Source organism: Gymnodraco acuticeps, unplaced genomic scaffold (genome assembly GCF_902827175.1).
Source record: "Gymnodraco acuticeps unplaced genomic scaffold, fGymAcu1.1, whole genome shotgun sequence".
Lineage (NCBI taxonomy): Eukaryota > Metazoa > Chordata > Actinopteri > Perciformes > Bathydraconidae > Gymnodraco > Gymnodraco acuticeps.
Genome location: NW_022991331.1, coordinates 157,128 through 180,994, shown reverse-complemented (window position 1 = coordinate 180,994; position 23,867 = coordinate 157,128). Strand labels below are relative to the sequence as shown.

The following is a 23,867-nucleotide window of genomic DNA, read 5'->3' as shown; positions in this document are numbered from 1 at the left end:
GAAGATGAAGTGTACACTCAGTATTGTGTAAGAAAAGAACTGTTGACAATGGTGGGTCATCAGAAAGGATGCTGTATTGACTAAGCACTGGTAAGTTGTTTTTGTTCTAGCACAATAGCAGTTCATTTAGTCATGGCAGGAGTTACATATTAACTGTTGTACAAGATCACTTTGAACCAGGCCAGACATTTGGAGGGGCTGTTGCTCTGAACTGGAAAAAGCGCCTCCCCCCGATAAAAAACACAAGACCTTTTGAAAATTGTAACTTGTTTTTAATGTAAAAGAAACCAAACGATTATTACATCAACTAAATTGAACAGTAATTCACATCTCATAACAAAATAAGCTAAGGCGACTTCTTGCATTCGGTGACTTGATTTTAAAAATGAAAACCAGGGAAATGTTTTGTTTTGCGGTCCATATCTCATTAAAATATCTAATGTTAGTAACTATTAAAGACAAAATGGGGACAATTCTGTTTTAATGTAGTTTGACCATTGTAACTGCAGTCCAGACATACTGATGGGCTTCTAACTAATTACCTTAAATAAACTCACTAATTAATGAAACCCGTTCAATACGCATTATTCTTATTCTTATTATGAGCGCAGTAACGGTAAGGTATCTAATTATTTAGTATTCCATAACTTAGTAACAGAGATGGTCAAACTGAAGTGGTAGAGACATGGCAGAAATCCTACAATGAAGCGGGACATTGAACTGTTCACTCGTGAGAGGGCGATCAAGAAAAGAGAGCGAGCGGCCCCGTTGAGGGAGTTTACAGATGAGAAGACACAGAAAGACAGAAGCACAATAACAAAGGCTATATTTAGGTGTTTTTTTGTAAATAACCGACGGTATCAAGAGGAAGTAAAGTCCCCTGGTTTGTCCCTTATACCCTAACTGCCATGAGTCAACTCAAAATCAAGTTTCCAAAATCCGACACTGAGGTGGTCTTAACGCACCGGCAGATGACAGCGCTGACAGAGTGTGTTTCCCGCAGCGAGACGCGACAATACTAATTGTGGGATTATCATGTTGATTCGGCCACAACAGAAAACAGAAAAAGAAACTCTCACTCTCTCCAGGGGGGCAGGTCAGCCAAAAAGGCCAAACGGGCCGTTGCCCGGGCAACATTAGCCCGTACCTGTGCACGTCCCTGCTTTGAACCACATCCTAGCCATGGTGGCAAACACGCACTATGCACCAGTGCTACAGGAATCAGTCCTAAAACAAGAACATTAGTTAGCCTTTTGCCCCTTTGGTTCCCTTGACTCAAAATCAATGAGTTATTTAAATACATGTTTGGTAAGATGCCCAATACAAGTTCTGTGGTGACACAAGCTTGAGACATGTTCACGTTCTGGTGTACTGCATAACATATGTCAATAAATAACCCACAATCTTTAAGCTTTAAGGTGTCTGTAAAAAGGCGACTGCTAACATGTGGCTAATTTAAACTAATCTAATCGACCCCCCCCCCCCCCCCCCCCGCGGGACAACAAAAAAAAACTCAGACAAAAGGAATTCCGTTATTTTCTTTACTGGAACATGTTTAACAGTACAAACAAAATAAACGACAAATAAACCAACATCAACATGATGTTGGTTTATTTTTTGTTATTTTCTAAAGTGCCTGCCATTGCCTTTATTTGGAGATGCGCTATGCACGCACAACGTATTTATTGCAATGCTGCCATTATTAATTACAGGCTACAGCTTGTATTAATAATAGCAGCATTGCAATAAATATTATTATAGCAATTTATTTATTGCAATGCTATTATTAATAATACAGGCTGTAGCCTGTATTATTAATAATAGCAGCATTTCACCTGCACGCATGTCATCACAACGGCGTGGCCTTGAAGTGAAGTTGGTAATGGCCGGCTGTGCTGCGTCTTTCTCTGTAACCTCTTTGGCGTGCTTCGCACTCAAATGGGAACGCATTGCTGAGGTTGAGCTGTGATAGACCAACGTCTTTTCGCAGAGCTTGCATTTCACTTCCTTTGTACTTATAAGTTCGAAGTAGTTCCACGAGGAGGAACTCTTTTTACCTGCCGCTTTGTTCATCTTTAGTCGCACGTGTGAGGGAGGGTGGGGGTGGGGGCGGTGTGAGGGAGGGTGGGGGTGGGGGCGGTGTGAGGGAGAGGGGGGGTGGGGGCGGGGTCAGTGTGTAGCGTGCTGCAGCAGCAGTCTGCTCTGCACGCAGGCTTCCTCCAAGTTTACAGTAAAACAAACTGGTGGTGTGACCAATGGCCATTTACAATTATTAATACTATTACTATTATTAGCATTAGTCGATAATTTGGTTGAAACTAAGCCAGAAAAGAAAAAAAATAAATAATAATAATAAAAAAATATATAAATAAAATCGATTTTTTAAAATAATATTCGATTATGGAGACTGTAACGATTAATCGAATAATCGAATAATCGCTGGCATCCCTAGCCAGAAGCAGAAGGTACTAACTCGGATGCATTTACAGCCTTGTCTTTGTGCTCTTGCAAACTATTCAAATCCAAATTCTGTAATTAAGATTTAGACTAGATGGCATGCGAAGAGAAAGTGCTTTGAGGTTAGCGTGCTAAATGAAATTACAAGTTAGAAAATGAGTCCTGGAGGTCATGGCAAGTGGTGTTCCTTTGTGGAGATGATTTTGTCGAACCAAACACATCTAATAGAGACATCCTATTGTGTTGTTGTCAAAGGAGCCAGGGCGATGGAGTAATTACTGCAGAACTCTATTGACTTACATTATACCAAAATACTGACATTTACTGGTATTCAATTTGAATATGTACAGTAGTCTACAAACACTTGCAATGTATGGATTCAAGTTTTTCCAATGTCTTAACTCGGGAGTAAGAACCTATCAAACACCAGAGCTTTTTTACCCTGATTGTCAGTCTGTATGCCTTTCTGTGAATGTCATTGTTAATATGCAAAGAAAATGAGGTCAGGAATATCCGTGCCACGAGAAAAACAATGGGAAGCTAGCCATGACTGTTTCCACTCTCAGTTGCTTTGTTTTAGAGATGTACACACCTGGTCTGTGCAATTAAAGGTTGTTGAACTGCTTAAATTATTCAATAGTGATTTGGCTCTGGGAAATACATGGTAAAAGCACTGCTGGAGAACAATGCACTCCTGTTAGAGTAGCATTGATGGCAGCTTGTCGCTCCGCTGTCCAAGCATCACACAGTCCATTTACACTAGTGTTTATACTTTCTATCAATAGGACTATTTGGGGTTGAGTCTAGAGAGATAGATTCCATCTCCTCCTCTGAATAGTTCAATAATGTCAACCCTTGTGTGTCCTGTCAACACATATTGCAAATGGAATCAAGGGTTGAGAGGAAAGTTTGACGTGCTCTGTAGTCTAATCATTACAAAACATTGAACATGTTCCACAGGTTGACCAGAATGTCACTAAAGAATTACCTTTTGAGTCGTTGACATAATATCAATCCTAAGGCGCCCGGAGGCTGGATCCTGGCTCCGCAGTCTGCCTCCCAGCACCCATACAGATAAAAAGTAATTACTTTCCCAAGCAATCACTAACCCTGCTTGCCTTTCATTTATTTGCAGAAAGTTTCTCCAACACAGAACCTTGTGTTGCCATCATTTACATACGGGAGCACACAGTTACTGGAGTTCAAGATGAAACCAGTGTAATGGCAAACCATTGGGACTATTGGTCACTCTGTGTTCCCTTTAAGAAGTCTGCAAAGTCTATGGCTGATACAGTTACTTAAATAGGTACTTTAAATGTCAGGTTCCATGATGGGCTCCAAACAGAGGTTTCAGTGACCGTAAAAAGAAACCTCAAAAGTTCACTGTGACTTAACACGCTTGCATGCTTCTTCCAGATGGAAAATAGGATCTTCAGATGGCTTGTTCCCCAGGAAACCGGCAATCTTGTTGTCATTTTTGTGTTCTGTTATATGTCTGTCTTTTTCATGCAGTCCGCAGCCACAGCCCCCATTAGGGGTGGACTATGCCATGTCGTGACATGGGAACCCTTATAAACGTGTTAAGAGCCGAGGGCATTAGCATTTTGGAAGCTGCTGAATGGAGGCATTTGTTCCTCTTCCTGTGCCTCCCTGAAAGACTCTATTAAAGGGAGGTTTAGGAATTGCTCTGTTTTGGACATATTGAAGTTGGGGCAGCTTGAGGGGAACATTTGACAGTAGATTTTCAGAAGAAACACTTCATGTTTATTAGTGGTGCACGATAATTATCAGCCCGATATTAGGAATTATGACGTCATCCCGATAAACCCGATAACAGTATTAATAGCCCCGATAATATACAATATATTTTTTGGGTAAAAAAAAAGAAAAAATACTGCGGTGTGGGTGGATTGGGATGAGGGGCGCTTGTTTTTCACTCGGCTCCTCCCGTTTTGCCAGTACTGTGGTATTAGTGGTTTAGGAAGAGGGGAGTTCTTCACAAATCCAGCGCTCCCTAACTCATGCCTGGCTGTGACGTAAATGGTGTGCGGCCGTGAAGCCAGGACAGTAAACAAACATGTCGTCGGTAGTATGGGACTATTTCAAAGTTTCAGAGTTAGATAGTTCACTTGCTATTTGTATTAACAAATGCAGAAGTTCCACGAGGAGAGAAAAAGGCAACGAGCTATAATACTTCCAACCTGATTAGTCACCTGAAACATCGCCATCGCTACGATGGTGTGTTAAAAGCGTACGAAGACGCCTGCGCTGCTAAACTAGCGGCGAATCCAAAGCCAGCTGCAAAGGCACCGGGGCTTTTACCTATCGACGAGGCTTTTGGAAAAGGCAAGAAGTTTGCCAGAGACGACCCCAGGGTTAGTTTTGTTCATAGTAGTAATGCTCATGTCATTTGCTCACTACTAGTTTTTTTTTTACCACCAGGTGTGCAAAAACAACAGGTACATTTAATATATATATATATATATATATATATATATCCGGCGCAAACTGAAAACTCATCTCTTTCGACTCCACTTCGAGCGTTAGAACTATTAACGAAGCACTTTTATACTAATAAAGGACTGGCTTACCTAAAGCCAGTTGAGTAGCACTTGAAATGTTTGGCTCTATGAAACCTGATGTACTTATATGATTCTGTTTCCTTCAAGGTTGTGTCTTCCTGGTCGAATGCACTTATTGTAAGTCGCTTTGGATAAAAGCGTCAGCTAAATGTAATGTAATGTAATGTAATATTATATTATTATCGGTTATCGGTATCGGTCTTGAGAAGCAGGAAGTTATCGTTATCGGTTTTAAAAAAACAATATCGTGCATCCCTAATGTTTATTCTTTCTCTCCTATGGACATAATAAAATAAATAAATGGTTAAAATGTTCAACCTTTTGTGTTTTAAAGATCTAAAAGTTTCAAGCAACAGTAATGTGTTCTTGTTTTTAGTACTTCAAAGGTTAAAACATAGAGACAAGTACTTCATGCCTAATATTGTCTGCCTGTAGAAGGTTTCCATGGGACTGAATGCTGTTGAAAATAGAACAAGTCAATACGAGCAGACTGTGCTTCATGTATGACCTTTTCTAGCTGTGACACAGGACAGCATCGACCACACAACCACAATAATGTGCATGCGTGTTTAATAGACCTCTATTTAATTGGCACTGCATACCTCCAGATGTCATAAAGACAGAAGTGCCTCATGGGTTCTACCTTGTTGCTTCTTTCAGGAAGACGGTGATAAGGCCAAGCTGAATTCCTCTCTGTCGTTGGCCACATTAACGAAGGCTTTGATTGATCTCTGATTCTATCTCTATGCTGTGTTCGCAGCGGGATCTGTGGTCAGTGTGAGGCGGACTCTTCACTGTCTGACGTCCAAGCTTTCATCTGAAAGGCCTCTAACAGTTTACATTTGGAATAACGACATCATCCATAATGCATACTCTTCAGCTTAATGATGAACAATGGGTTGAACACTGCATCTGAGCAACATGTCCTCAATAGGAGGCTTTGATTGTTTATCACCAGTCTGTCTGAAGTGTCTGCGCGAACAGCTGCTAATCCAGAATGAGGCGATTGGTAAAAAAAAACAATTGATCAAAATGCAAGTGAACCAGAAACAGTATCTCGAGTAAACCCAATGTCCATAACAAAACAAACATGTTTTGCAGATTTTTTTGTCATGAAATTTGTGTTATTTTTCTATAACTAGATTCGATACTCGTATTTGTGCTGCAATGATACAGATTAAAGTATTACGGGGTAAGGAAAGGTTTTGTTATAAAAGAGAGCATTTCTGGAAAACAACCCTCTGCTTTTATTTCCATTAAAAAAATGATAATTCTGAGCATGTCAAAAACACATCTAGTTTGTATCTTAGCAACCACTGAGGCTGCATGTGGATATGAAACGCTATGAAAGAACACTTTGGTCAGAGGACATTTACAAAGATGAAACTACCTTGGAAATGTGACTGTATTATTCTGCCAGCATACCCAATTATGGGTTTCAGTTTAGCCATTTCCAAAAACGAATTAGATTACCCTTATTGGTCGGGAATCAAAGGTAATAAGATTAAGACCAGGAATAAGAGCCACGCTGATGTAGCAGCCGGCTGTAATTATTGGCTTAACAAAGACAGATCGGTATCACAATACATGAGAGTAGCCAGAGCAGTTTATTACAAATGAGAACATGAAAGGCAAAGTCATTCTTTAGCTGTAAAATACCCTGCTATTAATAACAGGGACGCCGGTAGTCAGTCAGAGTTGGGGTCGCTAGTGGAGCCTCGCAGATGGGGATGCTGCAACCCCCTCAGCACCCCCCCTTCTGTTTGATAATCAACACTAAAGAAATATCAAGTGATATACGACCATATTAGAATATTCTTTAACACTGGCGCCCAGGTTCCAACCAGAAATCAACCCAGCCTCCGCCCAATAAGAGGGATTGATTTCTCCCAATGGGTGTATTGATCAGCATCAGGTAGGATGCCGCACAGCCATTGGGTCCATCATCATCATCAATGACGCCCTATTTGCCAGAAACTCAATGGATTCAGCAGTGGAATATAAATCAAGCCATGTGGGGGACAAGTCTGATTCATCAACTAAACCAATTTAAAAAAAAATGGAATTCTATTTAGTTCACCCTAGAAGTGGCTTTCACAGAATCAAATAATAAAAAGGTAGAGGTTGTGCTCTGACATCAATTATCAAGCGTGTTCAGTAGCAAAGGACTACAGGGAGACACTGATTTAATTCTATCTATGATACAGTGAATTTACTGCAAGCTCTCAGGGGCACTCCCAGTTCAATTACTGTGAAAGCTTATTGATTTGTAAAGTGTACATTTGGAGCGGGGAATGATTGGGCCTAAAAGCAGGGAAAGGCCTGTGCAAAACGACTGCAGGCTCTTCAGCAGAGTCCATTCGGATGGCTGGAAATCTATACTGCCACCACAAAAACAACAGAGGGTGAGACTATGTCTGCCTTTGCATGTAATTGGAAAAAGATGGCCGTGTAAAGCTTTCCACCGTGACTAAAGAAATAAACAAACTTGATGAATGTGCCATGTCATGACCCTATATTGATTTTCAAATATTGCATTTAACACTTTTCTTGAGAAGTAGACGTGATAAATCTTCATTCAACTCAAGTATGCAGACGATTACTAACGCATTTTTTGACACTGGAATATTTACCGTTTCCAAGGTGCTAATTCGGCTATTTGAAATCTAAAAACGCAATTAGACGTCCAGAGATAGCACATGCAAAGACATCAATTTGACCAGCGCCCATCCCCCCATTTTAACACTGCCACCACTGTTTGCCTCCCCCCTCCTTTACCCCCCCCCCTTCTCAATATTGAAACGAGTAAACAACGCCATCTTTTCCTGCCTTTAAATGAAGATAAACGAGGACAAACTCGCCAATTAGCCTCCTTTCATCATCGGAGGGTGGTTGAAAGAGGACATCACCACTAATGCACTCGTGGCGCTTCTTTCGCTACAAAGGTTTCCAGCATCTTCCTTTAAAATCAGGGGAACAGGAAGCGTGAATTCATCTCCCTTGAATTAATTCATGTGTTCACTTCACAGCCTCAGGTCTCAGATGTGCTGAGGCAGCAGAAGGGGGACAGCCATTAGTGTCCACAGCCGCGCGATTCTAATGATGATGGCTGTGGACTTGCTGTGCTCGGCATTCTGGGAACCAAGGCTCTGGTCAGGCGGGGAAGGATCCTCCAACATGTTCTTGTGAAGATAGAAGCTGCATTTACTGGGTCAAGCCGGGAACCAAATGGCTCAGAACAATATCCCTTTGATAAACTGAAGCACACAGAGCTTGGATCAAACCGGTCTCTTTTACATGTAAATGCCTTCCACTTTTAAGACCTCAGCCTTATATCCCCTTGTTAGAAAAAGTAAGCAGAGCGAGGAAAAGAGCATCTACATTCTCAGAAAACCAAAGCAGCTACGCTTGTTTACCGACAGAGACGGAGAAGCAGAGCTATGCCATCAGTTTAATGGCCCCACCTCCAGCAGCAGGAAACTGGAAACGTGCAGACTTATAAATCAGAGCCTGTGTGGGGGGGAAACCATTTTGATACCATTTCACCGCAAAACAAATCCCCCTCAGGTTCCTGTTGGAGCCAGTGTGGGGTCTTTAAGGCTGGGCTTTATAATGGAAGCCCCCAACTAAGAGCTGTGCTTATGGTAGGATTCATCAGTATTGGCCCCCCATTTCACAATTACATTAGAAAACAGAATCATAAAGTACATCAGGTTTCATAGAGCCAAACATTTCAAGTGCTACTCAACGATCACAGAGCAGAGATAGATGTGACTCCACTGGCAATACAGACTCCCAGGAACAGTATGCCTTATTTTATTATATATGTTGCATCGTTGGAGGAGATCAGGTCAGAATAATTTCATTGCCATTTCTACACTGTAGCTTTGTGCATGCCAATACAACCTTTGAATTGAATCTCTGGATACATGAATCATACCATTGTCTTGGCGTGTCTTCGCACCAAATTGCAACTGAAGTCATCTATCTACGGTCACTTTTCACATTGAACATGTGCTCTTTTATTAAATAAACTAAACGCCTATGTTATTTATCCAATGTATGTGCATGTTTCAGTGTCCACTGCTTTGCGTATTCACATTCTCCCAGCACCCTGCCAAGGCAGTAAAGCCAGGGGGAAACACTGGACAGTATAAGAATATTACAGCTGTATCGATAAGTCGATTGACAGAAAATAATAGGCAACTTTTTTGATAATTGATTAGGCGTGCAAATCATTTCTTATATACAAAATGATAGATATCCTGCTTTCTGACTCCCAAATGTGAAGATTGGGATTAGAGACTGTTCCGTTTTATTAAATCTAAGGGAGAATATCTTTGGGATTTTGAATGATGAAACCGTACAGTTAAAAAAACCATATTGGACGTTCTGAAATGGGGTTTTAATACTGCCATTTTATAGACTAATCTATTGCTTTAGAAAATAATCACGAGAATGAAAATCATTGTTATCTGTGGCTGTAATGAATATCCATCAGTCACACCACTTATTAAGTTTTCCCCTCATCTCTTAGTTAGCATGCAGTCAAAAAGATGATGTAGGCGGGTCCAGGCCTGGCAGATTATTTGATCTTTTACTAATTCTTTCTGTCACAGCTGTTCTGCCATCTGCATTAGACCACCATGAAGCACATTTGGATTACAGCTCCAACAGCAGCCAGTATTAATGTGTCGATTGCAGTGTAATATTGCAAAACAAGTCATTGACTGTGAAAGTTTTACAGTTTTCGAACAATGTATATCTGAATAATGTATCTGAATTGTTCTGAAATGTGTTGCTGAAACAGTGTCGGGTAAAAGAGTCCCTGAAGTACTTTACATCTCCCCCATGCAGTAGATCAAAATAGCACTGCTGTTATCCCTGTATGAATCCCCCTCTTCACTCTGATGCTAACATGCCTCTGTCAACTTACAAACTGTCTCTTTGTGAAGTTAAGACACACTCCCACACACTGAATAACCCTCATTGTTTTTCCACTCTACTTGAATAGTCCTTCACACTCTTGCCGTGTAGCGAATAGCAGGAAGGATGTTGTTTACTTCATGACTGAGAGCCGAAACCAACCCAGAGGAGGAGCAGCTTTGCTCCAAGCAGGGTTGAAAAATGAGGGCTTGTGTAAATGGGGAGAAAAGAGTGTCCACTGTTGGAACAAAAATCTGCATGAAGCTTCTTTGAGAGCCAGCAAAGTGTGTCCGCGCTCACTGCGAGGAATGTGGTCGCTTCTATTATGAAGAGGGGAAGTGTCTGCCAGAGGACTGCCCTTCAGATAAAGGCACAATGCACAGGGGTTAATAGCAGCGCTTCTGGCACACTTTCCACCTCGGCCAAAAATCCCATCGCACTGAGGGGCTCAAGTATTAATAAGGCCTCCGCGTGTTGGTAATGACATTCGACACGGATAACTGAGGAAAGACCTGCCTCTGACCTTCAAACTCTCAGCACCTCTTCCACTGAACCACAGGAAGAAGAGAAGCCATCTGTAACTGTGGTTTGGCTGCAAATAGGGAACCGGGGAGTGCTCGTTGCTCAGGGATATGGTCCAAATGTCCCGACAGCAGGTGAGTTACACCGCGCGGCAGAGCCAAGGGGCTTATACAACACCAGCCCAACAAGGAGGTATGAATACACACCCTGGGAGAATCAAACTGGTAGACAGACATTTATGAGGGGCATGTTGGTCGGTGCTTCACACACCTTGCACTCTGAAAGCACACATCCATGACACAGGCTGCGAACTGTGCCTCAGCTGGGGCAAGTGGTTGTTAGAAGGGGATTACTGAGGTGTAAAACGGTTTAAAACAGGAGGTATGAATTTCTTATCTTCAGCGAAGGGAAAGCGCACGTGAATTCATCAGCCGTCAAAAAACTGACAGCCCTCAAGGCTAATGGTGTCAATTATTTGTGCTTTCTGGGGTGATCTCTGCAAACATCCCGTGTCAAACTGTCATCCCGTGAGAGCCATGGCCCCAGAAATTATCATGACCCCTGCGGAGCTGGCAGCCTCTTGTTTGACTATTTTTGTAAGGTGGATAAATCACGCAGGGGTGACATCAACATGACTTGAAAGGGCTCAAGATGAATACATGTATTTCTCAAGTGAAAACATACGCTACGCAGGTGTTATTCCACTTTTAGTGTCAACAGAAATACGGGGGATATTGAGCCCCTTTTAGCCTAGGAGGACTTGTAAAAATGTCAGTCTGCATTACAAGTCAATCTGTAATATCGTGGAAGACAATCCCATTGTGTAAAGGAAGGCTACGAATTGTCGATTATTCTCTCGATTAGTTATTTGGTCTTTTACCACCAGTTTAAGATGTCACGTGTACTGCTATAGAGCAAACCATGACATGTTCACATTCAAACAGAGAATTTGGAGGTTGTTTTATACCAGTACTTATCTATATGGGTATTTCTTATTCAGAACACCTTTTCGCTCCAATTTTCTCTCCTTAACTTCAATTAACTCATGAGAAAAGCCATCACGCATGACTGACCAGAGTCTAATCTGCAGTTTGGAGAGAATTGATGAGACACAAGTGGTCTGCGGCTGGTGGACTACAGCACACTATAAAACAAAGTTAGACTGCCATTCACTGAATAATAATCCTGCTTCTGTTATCATCCTCGGCAGCAAGGCAAGAAAATTAGAGGCAAAGCTGGCCGCCCAAACTCTGTCACTCAAGAAAATAAATCACAGCCGCATGAAGCCAATTTAAATGCAAATGTCAGTGTTTAAGACAAGCTGTCTACAGTACCGTATCTCAAGGAGCCGTGGTGCCGATGAATTGTACAAGAAAAAGACCACCCCGAAGACCTTTACCGGGAAGATGACACACAGCCTCGGGGCTTTTGTGACATCCACAGGAAACCGGACGGTCAGCAGAGAGCCACAGAGGACTGAGAATCCATCCGGAGAAAAAAAAAGCCTGTCACGTGAAGACTGATGGGATCATTTCCAGGCTGAAGACCAGGATATCAAAATAGGATTGCTGGAGGATCAAATCTATTGATCTGTTTTTGTTTGTCAAAGCCATTGCTTGAAGCCCTTAAGCCAGTTAAAATTGGCAAAGCTCTCGCACTGAAATGGTGTAGGGTCTCGCCCATACACAAACTTAAGAATTTTGATAGAGCTCATAAATTCTGGCTCAGACCGATGTGGTTTCTGGGTAAACCTGACCAGGGAGTGAACTACTGCAGAATGTGGTGAACCCAGAACAGATTCAACCCAGATTACTACAATAGCCTGCAGATGCTGTTTTACTGGAACCAGAGGCCATTTTATTTTCTCTCATTTCATTTCAAACCTTTATTTAGACGGAGAGGTCCCTTGAGATCACGGATCTCTTTCACAAGGGAGACCTGCATCAATTCAGTTCCACATGAAACATAAAAACAACATAAAACAAACAATAGAGGACATCATATTTACATATTCACCAACACGTACAAACACCCATAGTGTCAGAAAGCATCTCGTGCAGACGTGCCTTCAAAACATTCAGAGAAATCAAATTGCTCAAATTCAATTTGGACTGTAGGCTGTTCCAAGCAAGTGGAGCTGCGCACATAAAAGCCGTCTGACCTAAAACAGTCCTTACCCTTGGTACATCTAACTGCTGAGGAAACCCCAGCCGTTCTGTTGGGTGTTGTTCTCGATGCTCTTCGAGGACAACACGTGTGAATTCTGCCTCTGACAATTTGTAAGCAAGAGTAATAAAACCCCAGATGCATCTACATTGATGAGTTGACACCCAACATAAGTTATACTAAGCTGCAGGGAACTGTTTCTATCCATAAATGATTTGTTCCTGTTAATATCAACAGGATTAATCGGAATCAAACATCTGTTTCTACTCCATATCTGCAACTCTCCAACATAGGAAATTAGCATTTGTCTGTTAATCATGCATTGCCTGTGTGACAGAACAATGTCATCATTACTTCCCTACACTCTTCCTCTAGGAGGTTTGATTCTAGCGTTGTGCATTTTGTTTGGCACCAGTTTATTGAAGATATTTGTCTTTCTGCTCTGGAGATATATATATATAACACACAATGCACCAAAATACAATGTTTTCTCCCTCTTGGGATTATAGTAGACGAACAGACCCTGCAGCTGTATTTCTGTGAAGGAATAAGGAGGCATGGATGCTATTTTAAAAGAAAAACCTTATAAGACTTGAAGGAAGAATTTGTCAGTCCAACAGTGAAACTATTGCCATGGATTTTCAGAAGAGAAATGAGGTTCAATAAAACAAAGGCATACAAAACGGTTTTGTTCTGAATTCCTAAAAGGAAAATAGTTTTAAACGAGTTTGAGTATTTGGTATTTCATAATGAGCACTAGACTCAAAATTAGACCAACTCTTGTAGTTGTTTTCGGGAAAGGCTGCTCTACACTGATTAGCTAATGCAATTAAACCGTACTTAGACCTACCACAGCCCTCTTGTGTTCCAATGAGTCCATTTGTGACTAAAATGCTTAATAATTCAGCACCAAGCTATTTTCTTCAAGCTGCAACATCATAACCGCTCTACCTAACCATAATGAGACCCTGTAACTGGTCTCCTTATGCCCGCAGAACCACCCCCCCAATGGTCATTAAAACTCCACTGTCAACTGCAGAAAATGTTACAAGGTGAGATCGCTTGGAATCTAATATGAGGCCATAAAAACGTGCTGCGCTAGAAGTCTCGGTTCCTGCGCTGTAAAAGTAATGAGGTCAAAAAGGTCTGTGGTTCATAGCTGGTGGTCTGCGGGTCACACTTGTAAAAAGAAAAAAATGGAGAGTGGGGCTCCCCCAAGCTGATGAATTGATTTGGATTGGTACCAGCTTGGCAAGAATCTTCCTTTCAACATTTGCTCAGTGTGGGGGTGAGTACATTAAGAAATACACGCTGAGATTTGGCTCTTGTAAAAAAAGACCCTTAAGGACGTCTGCGAAGACTCTCACAAAGTATCATAACATTAAAACTGCTGTCATGAGGAAGATAATTAAGTTCTGACACCCAAATATGCACTGCTATGTCCTTGGAGCAAAATACTACAATGGTGTACACATGATGGCCAATTACTATAAATAATAAGACAATCTTTAACACCAGGCTATCTCTTTTTAAGGTTATGAATAAAGGGTCTATAAAATCCTGTGTGCCCATTAAGGAACAAAGATATGACTTTTTCCTGGATTCTTTTTACAAACTAAACTTGAATTGGTGTGAAATATTATACAAACTTACATAGTGTCAAGATGATAAACCCTAATGATGTCTTATAGCAAAAAAAACAACGTTGTATTTGCAGCTAAATACTTCAATGGTGTGCCAATTGCCAATAACAACACAATGTTTAACACCAGGCTCTCTCTTTTTAAGGTTAATAGTATGAATCAAAAGTCTTAAATCTTGTGTACCAACTGGGAAGTAGGATGACCCATTTTCCTTGATTCTTTTTACAGTTTTTAGGATTGCTAACTTAGCTAATTGAATCTGTGTGAAATCTTATACGGACATTCATAGTACCCAGATGATAAACCCTTGATGTTCGTCACCCCCTGACTTTTCTTTGAGCACAAGTTTGTGCTGTGAGTTTGTGTGCGTGCTCACACACCGACTCACAGCCTCGCCGCGTCCCGCCGACTCAGGGAGGAGAAATCGGCGGAGCTGCAGCTGAGAAAAGATTGAGTGTGTGAGGAAGTCCGCGGATTGGTCAATCTGGACCAATCCGCGGACTTAACGTAACGGCTCCGCAGACGTAACGTAATGGCTCCACGGATTGGTCCATTTTGACCAATCCACGGACTTAACGTAACGGCTCCGCAGACGTAACGTAATGGCTCCACGGATTGGTCCATTTTGACCAATCCACGGACTTAACGTAACGGCTCCGCAGACGTAACGTAATGGCTCCACAGATTGGTCCATTTTGACCAATCCACGGAGGGGTTGTCGTTATGTCACTCGAAGAAACAAATGGAAAAAGAAAATGTCCAACGAGGCGTTCTGGGTCACCATAGATAGGTCTTTTCTGTGTTAGAGTTTTACTCGCTACAGGGTGTACTTTGAGGGTTTGTGACTCTGCAGTAGGGCTGAACGATATATCATGTCATGGCGATAACCGCGATATGCGCGATATTCACATGGCAGGGACGTGCGATTTTATTAATTGTTTTTATTAATATATTTTTTTTTTAGGACGTGCGATATTAAGTATAGGTAAATTAACTCAAACACGTCATGTTACAATTATTTTGCTGCTTGCTACAAAAGGAAAACTTGCGCGGCTCTCATGTCAGGGGTACGTGAGTGAGTGACATGCAGGCTCTGCATGCACAGCAAACCAACAAATGAGCGAGGAACAGGAGGACAATACCGGCGAGAATGAAGATTTACTTCCAAAAAGAAAAGCAACATCTGCCATCTGGAACTATTTGGATACAAAAAGGTTCTTCTCTTCTTCATCACAGATTAACCCCTTTATTTGAGTTTAAGCAACATGCCGTGACTAAAATCCTTCATCCGGTTAAATATAGTTTAAAAAAACGCAATATATATCGCAGGGGAAAAAATATATAGCAATGTCAGTTTTTTTCAATATCGTGCAGCCCTACTCTGCAGACTGTTTACATGCATACAAACCTTCACAACACACAAGGGGACGGGTAATAACCGGAAAAGAATGACACGGGACCTTTAACACCATGCCATCTCTTTTTAAAGTTTAACATTTTTGAATAAACGGTCTTTAAAATCTTGTGTACCCATTAGAAAAAAAAGATAGAGTAAATGATGTTTATTATCCGACCTAAATGACAACTTGGGATGAAATAGAAAATGAAACTTCTTCAGCTGTTAAAGGATTATGCTTCTTGCTCATGTGTTCGTCCACTTAACAAATCGGCCACTCCAGCAGCCGATCCTCTTTGTTTCAAGATTCTAAATCATGCTTGATCTGCTCTCTAATCTTCCATTCGGAGGATAGTGCTGTGCTCGACTCGGGCCTCACTGGGCCAGTAAACAGGCTCTTACTATGCAGGGCAGGCACCAGGCTCAAATGTTCACACTGAATCTACACACATGGAGCTGGACTGGCTTGGGGCTCTCCCAGAAGTCCACTTACAGTACCCAACGGAGCCCGACACGCTGTAATGAAGTCTCTGGGGAAGCGCATGGACATAGAGCACTGCTGCGCTGTCACACCGACACATACTGCTCACCTACTTCTAGACACACGGTTACAGCTCTTAGGGGATACATTATCTCATACAAATGATCAAGTGCCACAACACATTCTTGACATTTCTTTCCGATTATGCTTAGAGAGCGTTGTTTGAATTCTTGAACATTCATTTGCTGACTTCCTTTGACCCTTCTATTTTCATATAAGGCAAGCACAGGTTTAACATGATGGCGTTTTATTAAGGCAAGCCTGTTCCTGGATCGCTGTCGAAGCTTAATGGGACCCGGAGGCAATGTTAACCAAAGAGTAAGGTTCCCATTTGCTTTTTCGACTATGAAAAGGAAGTCTTCTGTAAAAATAAAGGTTTATTTGACTTTTAGTTTCAATATTATAGAAGAATATTACTATTTTTCGATTCATTGTACACTGCCATCTATTGTTTGCAATGCTACACAATGACAATCTATTGATCCACATCTTTGTCTAGACTAAAACTGGACCAGTATGAAATATTTTACATTCATAGTCACGATATACAATATATGAAGTTAAAAAAGGGTTGTTTTTTGGTGAAATGTCTTAACAACTGTTTGATTGCCATTCAATTTGCTGCAGATATAAATTAGCCCTTCAGAATAAACGGTATTAACTCCAGGTATGTAGTGACTTCATCAGATCAACAGTTTACATGAACAGCTGTAAAATATCATTCCTATTTAGTCCATGCTGTACTTTGTGTTAAGTGTTAGTCTTGAACATGGTCAACTTTATACCTGCAAAACATCACCATGTTAGCGATGACATTGTTTAGGTTAATGGTAGCTGGTTTTCAACAGAACCGCTTTTTTCGTTTTGACTCAGAATCTAGAAGTATTACGGCCCGTCCACTCAGCAGCTTTAGACGATTCTTCCAACGCTTCCAACGCTTCTCTGCCCATTGACTTTGAATGGGGATGACGTCACTTTTCCTCGTTTGTCGCCGAACTGCATTGTGGGGGAGCGAAGCGAAGATTTCCAGGATGTTCAGGATTCAAAAGTTGAGCAATGTTCAACTTTTGAAGCTGAGCTGGAAGCGTCAGCCAATCAAACCCCGTTTATGCAAATCTGACAGTAGAAGCGCTAGCCAATCAAACGGCGTGTAAGCAGGGAGAGCCAGACCGCAGTTCATTTCCTCATATTCCAAACGAGAAATTACGGTAGCAAATCACCCGGTTCTTTACGACCAGACTATTTACCGAGATACAAACCGGAGGAACCAGGCCTGGAGGGAGGTGGCAGAGACAGTGGGTGAAACTGGTAGGTTTTCGCCTGTTTGGGGAGTTTATATATATATATATATATATATATATATATATATATATATATATTGCTCGCATAAAATCCCCGGTTTTTTTTGCTTTGTATGTCGGGGGCGGGAGATTCATGTGATTGGTTGTTGGTCGTGTTGCTCGTAAAAAAATCCCCAAGCTGTCAGACACGCCCAGCTCCAAGATTTTCAAGATTTGTTCAAAGCTGCTGTGTGGACGGGCCGTAAGGGTTCCATGAATTTGGCACAAGGTAACAAAGACAGTGGACTAGATGATTATACATGAAACTCCAGAGTTATGTGTTGTCCTTAATCAAGTAATATTAACAACGTATCTTGCGTGGAAATTACTCAATTAAAAAGATAATTGAGAATCAATTTACCACTCAGTTTAAAATGATTGGAAATCTTTTGAAAAGGTTTTGGGGTGGAGTTCCATTTGGACCAAAAAACACTGATTGACAATCCCATTACATGACCTGGTAAACAGTACCAGGCTCACAGAGGTGTGTTTCTGTGTCCCCTGCCTGTCACATGTGTCCTCCTTCATCCTTGGTGCCCTTCACTTTCATGTCCCTGGGGTCCCCCTTGCAACCTTATCCAAGCAGCCACACAATACCCTTCATGGGACACAAAGCCAATGATACCAGTCTCCTCTATTCCATTCTCCACATTCGTCACTTGTATTCCTACGGTCTTTGTCTGCCTTACCTCTGTATGCATGACTTATCCCAAATTGAGCCTGCAATTGAAATGGAAATCATCCCTGTATTCCAGTGACTTGAGGGCAATAACTTCTTACTCTTTGAGGCATATATGTCATGTTTCTTGTCCCTTGGAGAATCGTACTGCTGTGTTGCCCTTTTCACATCGTTTTCTACCATAAACACTGAATCTTGAGGATTACTCTGATTCAACTCCAGCTTTACATCTGAGCGGGCATGCAAAAATGGGGACAAAACAATTGAAAAATGTGTTACAGGCTGACGGCAATGTGCATTGGGATTAGAATTCTTCTCATAAAACACCATCTTATTGTCTCTCTATAGTGGTTATGGTTTTCATGTGAGCATAACCTCATTTGATTCATTAAACGTGAAACAATTCTAGAGCTAAATGAGACGGAAGAACAGTACATGTCACCGTCTTGGCACTGAATCCAACAGAGGATGGAAATTCCTGTGATAAACACATTCATAAACAGCCTTGAGGGGACGATACAAACACAACAAGTGGTGACTGTGTGTAAATGTTGTTGCTTGGGTGTAACAATAACGTTTCTAAATGTTATGAAATATATGAAAGACGTGAAAAAGAACAAGTCAAGTCGCTGGCAGCTAGCAACAATATGTCAGGGTGAAATGTGTCAGTTTTGAGAAACCTCGGTACAGCAGAAAAAGGACAATGACAGGCTGAGCTATACCTCCAGGTAGGGATGTGGGCAAAACACACCGTCAGTACCGGCTACTGGCCGCTCACTCACTCACCCTGCTGGGAAAAGAAGTGCTGAACGTACGAGATAACGCTGACCTCACTGAAGGTTCGTCCTTTACTGATTCATTGTCCGTGCAGGCGGAGTATCCATTGATCATGTTCACCCAGTGGCCCCGATGATGCAGTGTGCTGTTGAATCAGAAACCTTGATACTGTTGATCAGCGCCTCTTATCTCTTTCTCTACCATCCCCCTCCAGAGGGAATCAATCCAACACTCCTGTATCTCTCCTCTGAACCAATCACAGGTATCATAAAAACAAATCTGGCAAATAAATATGCACACTGCCAGAGAGCAGCCAAGGGAATGAATATTTCATGTAACCAAACACATTTCCAGAACATACCGGCTAGAATTTGCCTTTCCGGCTGTCACCGGTGTCAAACATGAAAGCGGGGGGGCTCGAGGACAGCGGCACTGCAGCACTCTCAACTCTGCCTGCAGCACCAGGAGCATGAGTCCTCCTCACTGTCATTTCTTGTAGTGCGGGAACCTGAGCTGAACCTCAATTAGGGCCCGGGTACTTGCTAGGCTCCACACCTTCCTTACGTGTTTGCAAGGTACTCCGGAGAAAGCGCTCTTAACATCTCAACGCTGCCATGTATCAGCGCAATGTTTACACTTCATATCCCTTTACCTGTTCTCACAACTGCGAGAGTAACCACAATTCATTGTTGCATTAAACGCAGCAACACCTTTAGATCTTAAGGTGATAACAGGGAGGCATAAAAGGACATTTAGACAGAACTACAAATTCACTCCTGCTCACTGTTGTCAGGCTGCTCCTGTTCATCTCAAGAAGCGATCTGATACAGCAGATTCAATCTGACAGACTGAATGAGAGCCTGAAATCACATTGCCGATAAGAAATGCCTCTACTACACAATGTGCACAGAAGAACATTAAAAAGGGTTTAAATTCAAAAGGTGAAATGTATCAGAAACCCTCTAGATCACATGTTCTGGTCTTAACTGGCTCAGCTTGCTTTGAGGCTGGCGGCCTCTCTGAATCTTGATGCATCTTTCAGTGTGCACTGTTAAAGGCCAGGTGTACAAAGCACCGGCACAAAGGAAGCTCTCTCTGTGTTTCTCCCTTTCTTCTTTTCACTCTCAACCCCTACCTCTCCAACTGAATGCACTACTGGAAGTGCAAACATGTCTGTCGCAAAACAAACACTATTATGAACCAGTAAAGAGATCAATCACATCTTCATGCACTTCCTGCCACTTGCCAGTTTGTGATGCTTGTGAAAAAGTAAACACAGCGAGGTGTGAGCTCACATGTTATCACTTATCTGTGTGACTAAGATGTAATCTGTGTGCTACTAAATGTCTTAATGGTTCAGCTTCCCTGTTTTAGCACCCTATTCATGTCAAATTAGATTTTAATGTCCCGTTGATGACATAACAATTATTAATGAGCATGTCCAAGCACTCTGAGACTTAGATTTCATCCTGTTGCTTGACGTCCTCATCGATCCATTTTCTCCTCACGTTTACAATCTACTTATCATTTTCTAATCCTAATCTTTGTGCACAACATCTCTTGCTTCTCTGTAAGAGGAATCCCTCCTTGGTTGCTCTTTGAGGTTTGAATTGTTTATTTCTTTAGATTTATCTTTCATTTCATTTAGCTGACGCTTTTATCCAAAGTGACTTACAATAAGTGCAATATTGCTTTATTAAAGTTTGGTTGAGTTTTCTCCTGTTGGTATTGAGTCTGAATATATCATATGCTGTTGTGAAGCCCCTTGAGGCACATTTGTAATTGTGGGTTATATAAACGGAGTTAACACCCCTAAACATATTTACAGCTTCTGTAACGGGCTGTTTCTCGTCACATGAGTTGACATTTGCAAGTAGCTGCCCTAATATACGAAGAATGAGACGGCTACAAAGGATGTTCTGTTTCCTGCATTTTGTAATCGGAATGATTAAAGGGATGAAAAAGGTCCATGAAATGCGTCAGGTCGGAGCTGCATATTAAGTGGTGGCTGACATGGACCGGCCCGGGAGATGCTCGACACTTTGCTTGTCCAATTACTGGCGCTCGCTCAAATTGTTTGGTGAGAAGCATTCGACCTACTTCTGGACACAAAGCACCACTGCCCTGAATACTGAGAGGCTGGGGACCACGTGTGATGACAAGTGCCATTAGGGGCTCTTGTCTTTGACATTCAGCCAACTTACCTGAACGTAAACGGGTGGGACTAATGGCACCACACAAATAGGACCTCCCACTCTCGATGAGCAGCTTGAGATGATTCCAATCACTAATGGCAGTCTGACCTTCAGAAGGTCTTTGTGTTTAAAATGAAGCAGCAGGATCATGATAAGGAGTAGCAACACCACTTGATACATTAGAAGTGTTTAACCATTATTGGGAAAGTGTACCACAATCTGTGCTAGACACAATATAGGCCACGCGGTTGTGAGCAATAAAAGAGAAGCATCAAAAGGAATAGAAATATTAAATTATGGGAAAACGATGAAACATTCCCGTGTTTCCTGGGAGTCCCTCAAAGGCATGATCTATAATGAGACACGACACAACAACACCTGAGTATTTCAATTACAGCACTTCCACCAAAGAGTGTGAAAACATTAGCATACCTTGTAAATATTCATACTGAGGGAATCACTGAAGCCACATGAGATATATCTGGTCCTTAAATGCAACACGTCAAGAACACAAGCCTGATGCACAACTGTTCAATGCCCATACATTACCAAAGCTAGCGGTAACCACCACAACTCTTCTGATTGAAATGTCCCTATAATGTGTTTTTAATCGCACTCATTGAAGCCTCATCACTCATTCTAATCTTGTGTCACGCATGCTCTGCACTTCAACAGAAATGCATGTAATGAAGAGCAATTTCCTCAAGTGTGGAAAAGGATTAAAGAAATAGGATGTGTATTTTCTCTCAAATGAATATGTTAGTGCTCTTTGTCAGAGGTGTCAGCTGAGATGGAAAAACAGCAACAGAAATGATCCAGAAATATGGACTTGTAGCGCTTTCTAGAGCCACAGATAACACCACTACCTTTCAAACTACAAGAATACATCCGCTGATATTGTATGGAAATTATGAAACATCAGCAGGGCTTTTACAAAGATGTATGTTCATGCATTTTCCTACTTAACACTATTATCCCTGTTCCTGTCACATTCGGATGGAAAGTATGCATTTATTTCCAAATGAGATAATGCCATTCACCACATTGGATAACTAGGTATGATTCAGTCCTGCGGTTCAGTATTCAGCATGAGAGCCAGTGATAACAGGCTTAGATCATTACTGTGTAATGTAATGGGCAGAGTGCTGTTCAATAAGAAGGATGGCACATGGTGATCTGCAGGCACTGATTCTTTTTCAAGCATCACAGGCAAAATATGAATAAGTGATACTCAGAATGACATTATTCACACATATTAACTCTAGTGCCCTTGCTTCAAGTACTTTAATTTAAATTGAAAAGGGTCTGAGAGCTTAATGTTGTTAATTTGTGTTAAAAAGTGGAATCATTTAGCTTTTGCTAGGTGTAAACGTGTTTTAAGCTAGCAATGGTTCATCTCCCAGATCACTGTTCATGATAAAACTGTAAGTCTAGTTGTTATTCCACTCGTAAAAAACTGATGAAAATATAAACGCAGACGTGACTACTCTTCCCTTTAACTATTTCACCTCTTTTCATCCTCTTTTTTTCATTTTATTCAACAACCACCTGCCGTGAAGAGTCAGTCCGTACAGGTGCGTGCTCAAATCCTAATACCAATTGAGAGCTCCGTGTTCAAAGCGAGCTTACATTTAACAAGTGCCTCAACTCAAAAACACTCATATGGGCAAAAAACATGTGAAAATATGCAATTGTATCACTATAAAAACACAGCAATTGTAAATAACTTACCTTCAGGTGCAACTAATGTCGTGGCAGCCGTTCAGAAAGTTGTATTTTCTCCACCGCTGGATGGAAGAGTGGGAGGGAGGTTCGCTCGTGCACGTAACGGTACTTCGCCTCGAGACCCTCGCTCCTCCCCTGGATGCTACTACCGCTCACCCCCCGCCTCTGTCAGGAAAAAGTAATAGCAGTTTCTTCTTCTTCTTCCTCTTCCTCCTCCTCCTCCTCCTCCTCCTTCTCCTTCTCCACAAAGACGGACTCAAATAATAGAAGGGACCCTATCGCAGTCAATAGGTTTTACAAAACCCCATGGCAACGCAGAAAAACCGCGAGCAACTTCCCCGCGTTGTGACCGAGCCCCCCCAAACAGTGACAGCGACATTATTCCCAAGCCCCGGAATGAGCAGGTTTAATGGGGGGAGGCGGAGGAGAGGGTACCGCTAAACTACTCAAATATGGATGAGGAAATAACACTTAAATTCAGTGTAGGTCCAGTACATTATTGACTTCAAAGACACGTGTTTAACCCAGTGGGGGAAGCAGTTACTTAGTTATCACTTAAGTAAAAGTTGGCTAGCAATGGAAAATTGTAAATATAAAAAAGTAAAAGTCCTGCATTGAAAATCTTTCTTAAGTGAAAGTCAAAAAGTATTAGCATCAAAATAAAGCCTACTTACAGTACCCAAAGTAAAAAAGTAGTGTCACAAGTTCGACACATTTATATAACTCCTGTCATTTCAGATCCCGCCTTCCTCCAGGCAATCAGCTGATTCCCCTCACCTGCTACTCATTCCCTCATTAGCTCCACGGTATAAATACCACACTCTCACTTGTCCTCTGCCAGATTGTATTGTGTGTTTTACCAAGCGCTCCAGAGTTTACTATCATGTTTGCCTATAGTTCTGTTCTGACTGGTTTTGA

At 41.7% G+C, this 23,867-nt stretch overlaps 1 protein-coding gene across 1 annotated transcript in view; it reads right to left on the bottom strand.

Moving 5' to 3' along the window:
• LOC117562559 (neural cell adhesion molecule L1-like protein) overlaps positions 1-23,641 on the bottom strand; it is a 91,116-nt gene extending 67,475 nt beyond the window's left edge. Inside the window, 1 exon segment of the mRNA XM_034240409.1 lies at positions 22,956-23,641. The gene's annotated coding sequence lies outside the window, so the exon portion shown is untranslated.
• Between the last annotated feature and the right edge of the window lie 226 nt (positions 23,642-23,867).